This window comes from Hemiscyllium ocellatum, unplaced genomic scaffold (assembly GCF_020745735.1).
Source record: "Hemiscyllium ocellatum isolate sHemOce1 unplaced genomic scaffold, sHemOce1.pat.X.cur. scaffold_2242_pat_ctg1, whole genome shotgun sequence".
Taxonomy (NCBI): domain Eukaryota; kingdom Metazoa; phylum Chordata; class Chondrichthyes; order Orectolobiformes; family Hemiscylliidae; genus Hemiscyllium; species Hemiscyllium ocellatum.
In genome coordinates, this window is record NW_026868020.1 from 1 (window position 1) to 8,935 (window position 8,935).

Sequence of the window (8,935 nt, forward strand, 5' to 3'; positions counted from 1 at the left end):
GATTAAACTGATAAGAACAGAAACTACACATATTCCAAGCCAAAAGGCCGAGAAGCGATAGCACATTAATACTCCAACGGTGGAGTCATATTTGCCGACATCCTTTCCATCAGTTTGATGATATTCAAAGTTCTTTTATTCCCTTACGTCTACCTTCCTTCCAAGATATCCAACCAGACCGGAAGATCACTCTGCAGCAGTCGCTGTGCTTTCCCCGTGCTTTTTCTGTCCATCTGTTACGTAGCCGTTTAGGTCGCGCTGACGACCAATCAGATGGCACGGGCCGGAGCCACCGCACGTCAGGTCGACTGCAGAGAGGTTTCTTCTCCCGGTGATCGGGGACAGCGGCGGCGGCAGGGTCATTCATTCCCCCGGCATCTACAAGATTCACCAGAATTCCTCAGGCAGCACCTTGCAAACCCATGGCCAACGCAGCCTCGAAGGATGACGGCAGCAGATCCACGGGAACACGAACACCACCATTCGCAAGTTCTCCCCCCCGCCGAGGCACTCGCTGTCCTGAATTGCAAATATGTCCTTGTTCCTCCGGTGTTACCGGGTCAAAATCGGGAATCCCCGCCCAAACAGCATCGCGGGGCTACCGACAGCACTTGGACTGCAGCGGTTCGAGAGAGCAGCTCACCACCAGGCTGATCTCGGCATGGGCGAGAAATGTTGGCCTTGACGGAAAGATCCTATTCATTGCCTCCCCTTGTGTTGGTGTAGCTTGCCCATAAATGCCAATCATCGTTTCCCTCACGTACAGGATTCGCTCCTCGGCATTCCGCATCAATCCGAAAAGTTGCGAAAAGCGAATTACGTCCGTGCACCCTTTCTTTATCGTCCACTTTCAATATCCTCTCTACTTGTATCCGACTCTCTGTGGAAATGGGGAGGGAGCTGATCTCCCCGTGTAAACATGTCACGCTGCAAGCGCGCCTCATCACCACCAGCAGCTCGATTCGACATCTCCGTTCACATTGCTGCAGATCGCTGACAACATTATAATCCGACCCAGTTGACAAACTGACAACTGTTTCGCTACTTGCACCCGCAAATGATGACAAATCGTTCCAAATCGTACGGGTGGCACAGTGGATCAGTGGTTAGTACGGCTGCCTGGTGGCACCAGGGAGCTGAAGCCAGTTCCAGCCTTGGGCGATCGTCTGCGTGAATAATCTTTACGTACAGACGTAGCTACTAAAGCAGGTCGCTTCCGTACAGTAGTTTGCGAAGAAACAAACAGAGATGGGGGTTTCACTCTATTCAGGAAACAGACTAAAGACATTTCTTCCTTGTTCAAGAAAATATTAGGATAAATTTGTTGCCTCGGGGGTGGGGGGGGAGGCGGGGGGTTGGGAAGGGGCTGTGGGGCTGATCTGATAGCCATTTGACATTGGCTGAGTCATGGGATCCCACAACCTGATTTGACTGTGTTAAAAATCCCACAACACCAGGTTTCAGCCCAACGGGGTTCTTTGAAATTACAGCAGTCACCCCACCCCCCGCCACCGCCGTACCATCGGTGGGATACGTTCCAAGAACGACCGCAGAAGCCCAAAACGGCAGACAAGGGCAAATCCATTCATTCAAATTGGCAAGTTACCTTCCTGGCAGGCCCCTGGTTCCAGAATGTTCCCTGTAGCACGTTGGGGTTACCCCTGTCCTGGCTTTCAGCGTGCTGCACCTTCATCAGGTAACTGCAGAGCAGGTTCATAAGACAGAAAACCCGTAACAAAAGACGATAGTTTCCTGCAACTGAAAAGACAATAGATGCAACAATCACTGACTGCCATCAACACGGCAAACTAGCAAAGGCAAGAGATTCACATTGCATTCACCTGCTTTTGAACTTGGGTAAGCGTTGGGTGCACCATTCCTGGAAACACTGCAATACCAGGCTGATACATGGAGAGGACAGAGCAAGCCCTTAAGCCATCTCCCTGCTCCAAAAATCCATTTAATACAAACACTCCCACCTTCGGGAGATATCAGCGATTAAACTGATAAGAACAGAAACTACACATATTCCAAGCCAAAAGGCCGAGAAGCGATAGCACATTAATACTCCAACGGTGGAGGTCATATTTGCCGACTATCCTTTCCATCAGTTTGATGATATTCAAAGTTCCTTTATTCCCTTACCGTCTACCTTCCTTCCAAGATATCCAACCAGACCGGAAGATCACTCTGCAGCAGTCGCTGTGCTTTCCCCCGTGCTTTCTGTCCATCTGTTACGTAGCCGCGTAGGTCGCGCTGACGACCAATCAGATGGCACGGGCCGGAGCCACCGCACGTCAGGTCGACTGCAGAGAGGTTTCTCCCGGTGATCGGGGACAGCGGCGGCGGCAGGGTCATTCATTCCCCCGGCATCTACAAGATTCACCAGAATTCCTCAGGCAGCACCTTGCAAACCCATGGCCAACGCAGCCTCGAAGGATGACGGCAGCAGATCCACGGAAACACCACCATTCGCAAGTTCTCCCCCCCGCCGAGGCACTCGCTGTCCTGAATTGCAAATATGTCCTTGTTCCTCCGGTGTTACCGGGTCAAAATCGGGAATCCCCCGCCCAAACAGCATCGCGGGCTACCGACAGCACTTGGACTGCAGCGGTTCGAGAGAGCAGCTCACCACCAGGCTGATCTCGGCATGGGCGAGAAATGTTGGCCTTGACGGAAAGATCCTATTCATTGCCTCCCCTTGTGTTGGTGTAGCTTGCCCATAAATGCCAATCATCGTTTCCCTCACGTACAGGATTCGCTCCTCGGCATTCCGCATCAATCCGAAAAGTTGCGAAAAGCGAATTACGTCCGTGCACCCTTTCTTTATCGTCCACTTTCAATATCCTCTCTACTTGTATCCGACTCTCTGTGGAGAATGGGGAGGGAGCTGATCTCCCCGTGTAAACATGTCACGCTGCAAGCGCGCCTCATCACCACCAGCAGCTCGATTCGACATCTCCGTTCACATTGCTGCAGATCGCTGACAACATTATAATCCGACCCAGTTGACAAACTGACAACTGTTTCGCTACTTGCACCGCAAATGATGACAAATCGTTCCAAATCGTACGGGTGGCACAGTGGATCAGTGGTTAGTACGGCTGCCTGGTGGCACCAGGGAGCTGAAGCCAGTTCCAGCCTTGGCGATCGTCTGCGTGAATAATCTTTACGTACAGACGTAGCTACTAAAGCAGGTCGCTTCCGTACAGTAGTTTGCGAAGAAACAAACAGAGATGGGGTTTCACTCTATTCAGGAAACAGACTAAAGACATTTCTTCCTTGTTCAAGAAAATATTAGGATAAATTTGTTGCCCGCGGGTGGGGGGGGAGGGCGGGGGGTTGGGAAGGGGCTGTGGGGGCTGATCTGATAGCCATTTGACATTGGCTGAGTCATGGGATCCCACAACCTGATTTGACTGTGTTAAAAATCCCACAACACCAGGTTTCAGCCCAACGGGGTTCTTTGAAATTACAGCAGTCACCCCACCCCCCGCCACCGCCGTACCATCGGTGGGATACGTTCCAAGAACGACCGCAGAAGCCCAAAACGGCAGACAAGGGCAAATCCATTCATTCAAATTGGCAAGTTACCTTCCTGGCAGGCCCCTGGTTCCAGAATGTTCCCTGTAGCACGTTGGGGTTACCCCTGTCCTGGCTTTCAGCGTGCTGCACCTTCATCAGGTAACTGCAGAGCAGGTTCATAAGACAGAAAACCCGTAACAAAAGACGATAGTTTCCTGCAACTGAAAAGACAATAGATGCAACAATCACTGACTGCCATCAACACGGCAAACTAGCAAAGGCAAGAGATTCACATTGCATTCACCTGCTTTTGAACTTGGGTAAGCGTTGGGTGCACCATTCCTGGAAACACTGCAATACCAGGCTGATACATGGAGAGGACAGAGCAAGCCCTTAAGCCATCTCCCTGCTCCAAAAATCCATTTAATACAAACACTCCCACCTTCGGGAGATATCAGCGATTAAACTGATAAGAACAGAAACTACACATATTCCAAGCCAAAAGGCCGAGAAGCGATAGCACATTAATACTCCAACGGTGGAGGTCATATTTGCCGACTATCCTTTCCATCAGTTTGATGATATTCAAAGTTCCTTTATTCCCTTACCGTCTACCTTCCTTCCAAGATATCCAACCAGACCGGAAGATCACTCTGCAGCAGTCGCTGTGCTTTCCCCGTGCTTTTCTGTCCATCTGTTACGTAGCCGCGTAGGTCGCGCTGACGACCAATCAGATGGCACGGGCCGGAGCCACCGCACGTCAGGTCGACTGCAGAGAGGTTTCTCCCGGTGATCGGGACAGCGGCGGCGGCAGGGTCATTCATTCCCCCGGCATCTACAAGATTCACCAGAATTCCTCAGGCAGCACCTTGCAAACCCATGGCCAACGCAGCCTCGAAGGATGACGGCAGCAGATCCACGGGAACACCACCATTCGCAAGTTCTCCCCCCCGCCGAGGCACTCGCTGTCCTGAATTGCAAATATGTCCTTTGTTCCTCCGGTGTTACCGGGTCAAAATCGGGAATCCCCGCCCAAACAGCATCGCGGGGCTACCGACAGCACTTGGACTGCAGCGGTTCGAGAGAGCAGCTCACCACCAGGCTGATCTCGGCATGGGCGAGAAATGTTGGCCTTGACGGAAAGATCCTATTCATTGCCTCCCCTTGTGTTGGTGTAGCTTGCCCATAAATGCCAATCATCGTTTCCCTCACGTACAGGATTCGCTCCTCGGCATTCCGCATCAATCCGAAAAGTTGCGAAAAGCGAATTACGTCCGTGCACCCTTTCTTTATCGTCCACTTTCAATATCCTCTCTACTTGTATCCGACTCTCTGTGGAGAATGGGGAGGGAGCTGATCTCCCCGTGTAAACATGTCACGCTGCAAGCGCGCCTCATCACCACCAGCAGCTCGATTCGACATCTCCGTTCACATTGCTGCAGATCGCTGACAACATTATAATCCGACCCAGTTGACAAACTGACAACTGTTTCGCTACTTGCACCGCAAATGATGACAAATCGTTCCAAATCGTACGGGTGGCACAGTGGATCAGTGGTTAGTACGGCTGCCTGGTGGCACCAGGGAGCTGAAGCCAGTTCCAGCCTTGGGCGATCGTCTGCGTGAATAATCTTTACGTACAGACGTAGCTACTAAAGCAGGTCGCTTCCGTACAGTAGTTTGCGAAGAAACAAACAGAGATGGGGGTTTCACTCTATTCAGGAAACAGACTAAAGACATTTCTTCCTTGTTCAAGAAAATATTAGGATAAATTTGTTGCCTCGGGGGTGGGGGGGGGGGCGGGGGGGTTGGGAAGGGGCTGTGGGGGCTGATCTGATAGCCATTTGACATTGGCTGAGTCATGGGATCCCACAACCTGATTTGACTGTGTTAAAAATCCCACAACACCAGGTTTCAGCCCAACGGGGTTCTTTGAAATTACAGCAGTCACCCCACCCCCCGCCACCCCGCCACCGCCGTACCATCGGTGGGATACGTTCCAAGAACGACCGCAGAAGCCCAAAACGGCAGACAAGGGCAAATCCATTCATTCAAATTGGCAAGTTACCTTCCTGGCAGGCCCCTGGTTCCAGAATGTTCCCTGTAGCACGTTGGGGTTACCCCTGTCCTGGCTTTCAGCGTGCTGCACCTTCATCAGGTAACTGCAGAGCAGGTTCATAAGACAGAAAACCCGTAACAAAAGACGATAGTTTCCTGCAACTGAAAAGACAATAGATGCAACAATCACTGACTGCCATCAACACGGCAAACTAGCAAAGGCAAGAGATTCACATTGCATTCACCTGCTTTTGAACTTGGGTAAGCGTTGGGTGCACCATTCCTGGAAACACTGCAATACCAGGCTGATACATGGAGAGGACAGAGCAAGCCCTTAAGCCATCTCCCTGCTCCAAAAATCCATTTAATACAAACACTCCCACCTTCGGGAGATATCAGCGATTAAACTGATAAGAACAGAAACTACACATATTCCAAGCCAAAAGGCCGAGAAGCGATAGCACATTAATACTCCAACGGTGGAGGTCATATTTGCCGACTATCCTTTCCATCAGTTTGATGATATTCAAAGTTCCTTTATTCCCTTACCGTCTACCTTCCTTCCAAGATATCCAACCAGACCGAAGATCACTCTGCAGCAGTCGCTGTGCTTCCCCGTGCTTTTCTGTCCATCTGTTACGTAGCCGCGTAGGTCGCGCTGACGACCAATCAGATGCACGGGCCGGAGCCACCGCACGTCAGGTCGACTGCAGAGAGGTTTCTCCCCGGTGATCGGGGACAGCGGCGGCGGCAGGGTCATTCATTCCCCCGGCATCTACAAGATTCACCAGAATTCCTCAGGCAGCACCTTGCAAACCCATGGCCAACGCAGCCTCGAAGGATGACGGCAGCAGATCCACGGGAACACCACCATTCGCAAGTTCTCCCCCCCCGCCGAGGCACTCGCTGTCCTGAATTGCAAATATGTCCTTGTTCCTCCGGTGTTACCGGGTCAAAATCGGAATCCCCGCCCAAACAGCATCGCGGGGCTACCGACAGCACTTGGACTGCAGCGGTTCGAGAGAGCAGCTCACCACCAGGCTGATCTCGGCATGGGCGAGAAATGTTGGCCTTGACGGAAAGATCCTATTCATTGCCTCCCCTTGTGTTGGTGTAGCTTGCCCATAAATGCCAATCATCGTTTCCCTCACGTACAGGATTCGCTCCTCGGCATTCCGCATCAATCCGAAAAGTTGCGAAAAGCGAATTACGTCCGTGCACCCTTTCTTTATCGTCCACTTTCAATATCCTCTCTACTTGTATCCGACTCTCTGTGGAGAATGGGGAGGGAGCTGATCTCCCCGTGTAAACATGTCACGCTGCAAGCGCGCCTCATCACCACCAGCAGCTCGATTCGACATCTCCGTTCACATTGCTGCAGATCGCTGACAACATTATAATCCGACCCAGTTGACAAACTGACAACTGTTTCGCTACTTGCACCGCAAATGATGACAAATCGTTCCAAATCGTACGGGTGGCACAGTGGATCAGTGGTTAGTACGGCTGCCTGGTGGCACCAGGGAGCTGAAGCCAGTTCCAGCCTTGGGCGATCGTCTGCGTGAATAATCTTTACGTACAGACGTAGCTACTAAAGCAGGTCGCTTCCGTACAGTAGTTTGCGAAGAAACAAACAGAGATGGGGGTTTCACTCTATTCAGGAAACAGACCAAAGACATTTCTTCCTTGTTCAAGAAAATATTAGGATAAATTTGTTGCCTCGGGGTGGGGGGGAGGCGGGGGGTTGGGAAGGGGCTGTGGGGGCTGATCTGATAGCCATTTGACATTGGCTGAGTCATGGGATCCCACAACCTGATTTGACTGTGTTAAAAATCCCACAACACCAGGTTTCAGCCCAACGGGGTTCTTTGAAATTACAGCAGTCACCCCACCCCCCGCCACCGCCGTACCATCGGTGGGATACGTTCCAAGAACGACCGCAGAAGCCCAAAACGGCAGACAAGGGCAAATCCATTCATTCAAATTGGCAAGTTACCTTCCTGGCAGGCCCCTGGTTCCAGAATGTTCCCTGTAGCACGTTGGGGTTACCCCTGTCCTGGCTTTCAGCGTGCTGCACCTTCATCAGGTAACTGCAGAGCAGGTTCATAAGACAGAAAACCCGTAACAAAAGACGATAGTTTCCTGCAACTGAAAAGACAATAGATGCAACAATCACTGACTGCCATCAACACGGCAAACTAGCAAAGGCAAGAGATTCACATTGCATTCACCTGCTTTTGAACTTGGGTAAGCGTTGGGTGCACCATTCCTGGAAACACTGCAATACCAGGCTGATACATGGAGAGGACAGAGCAAGCCCTTAAGCCATCTCCCTGCTCCAAAAATCCATTTAATACAAACACTCCCACCTTCGGGAGATATCAGCGATTAAACTGATAAGAACAGAAACTACACATATTCCAAGCCAAAAGGCCGAGAAGCGATAGCACATTAATACTCCAACGGTGGAGGTCATATTTGCCGACTATCCTTTCCATCAGTTTGATGATATTCAAAGTTCCTTTATTCCCTTACCGTCTACCTTCCTTCCAAGATATCCAACCAGACCGGAAGATCACTCTGCAGCAGTCGCTGTGCTTTCCCCGTGCTTTTCGTCCATCTGTTACGTAGCCGCGTAGGTCGCGCTGACGACCAATCAGATGGCACGGGCCGGAGCCACCGCACGTCAGGTCGACTGCAGAGAGGTTTCTCCCGGTGATCGGGGACAGCGGCGGCGGCAGGGTCATTCATTCCCCCGGCATCTACAAGATTCACCAGAATTCCTCAGGCAGCACCTTGCAAACCCATGGCCAACGCAGCCTCGAAGGATGACGGCAGCAGATCCACGGGAACACCACCATTCGCAAGTTCTCCCCCCCGCCGAGGCACTCGCTGTCCTGAATTGCAAATATGTCCTTGTTCCTCCGGTGTTACCGGGTCAAAATCGGGAATCCCCGCCCAAACAGCATCGCGGGGCTACCGACAGCACTTGGACTGCAGCGGTTCGAGAGAGCAGCTCACCACCAGGCTGATCTCGGCATGGGCGAGAAATGTTGGCCTTGACGGAAAGATCCTATTCATTGCCTCCCCTTGTGTTGGTGTAGCTTGCCCATAAATGCCAATCATCGTTTCCCTCACGTACAGGATTCGCTCCTCGGCATTCCGCATCAATCCGAAAAGTTGCGAAAAGCGAATTACGTCCGTGCACCCTTTCTTTATCGTCCACTTTCAATATCCTCTCTACTTGTATCCGACTCTCTGTGGAGAATGGGGAGGGAGCTGATCTCCCCGTGTAAACATGTCACGCTGCAAGCGCGCCTCATCACCACCAGCAGCTCGATTCGACATCTCC

General features: G+C 51.6%; 4 non-coding genes and 1 pseudogene across 4 annotated transcripts; all 5 read right to left on the minus strand.

Moving 5' to 3' along the window:
* On the minus strand, window positions 1–59 carry LOC132811647 (U2 spliceosomal RNA; annotated as a pseudogene; the record flags this gene model as incomplete).
* Window positions 60–1,863: 1,804 nt separating this feature from the next.
* Window positions 1,864–2,055, minus strand: LOC132811605 (U2 spliceosomal RNA). Its single transcript, XR_009643305.1, has one exon. It is a non-coding gene; the product is annotated as a U2 spliceosomal RNA (small nuclear RNA).
* Window positions 2,056–3,851: 1,796 nt separating this feature from the next.
* On the minus strand, window positions 3,852–4,043 carry LOC132811617 (U2 spliceosomal RNA). The gene has a single exon (XR_009643316.1). It is a non-coding gene; the product is annotated as a U2 spliceosomal RNA (small nuclear RNA).
* Window positions 4,044–5,850: 1,807 nt separating this feature from the next.
* LOC132811629 (U2 spliceosomal RNA) lies at window positions 5,851–6,042 on the minus strand. Its single transcript, XR_009643327.1, has one exon. It is a non-coding gene; the product is annotated as a U2 spliceosomal RNA (small nuclear RNA).
* Window positions 6,043–7,836: 1,794 nt separating this feature from the next.
* LOC132811640 (U2 spliceosomal RNA) lies at window positions 7,837–8,028 on the minus strand. The gene has a single exon (XR_009643338.1). It is a non-coding gene; the product is annotated as a U2 spliceosomal RNA (small nuclear RNA).
* Window positions 8,029–8,935: the final 907 nt, after the last annotated feature.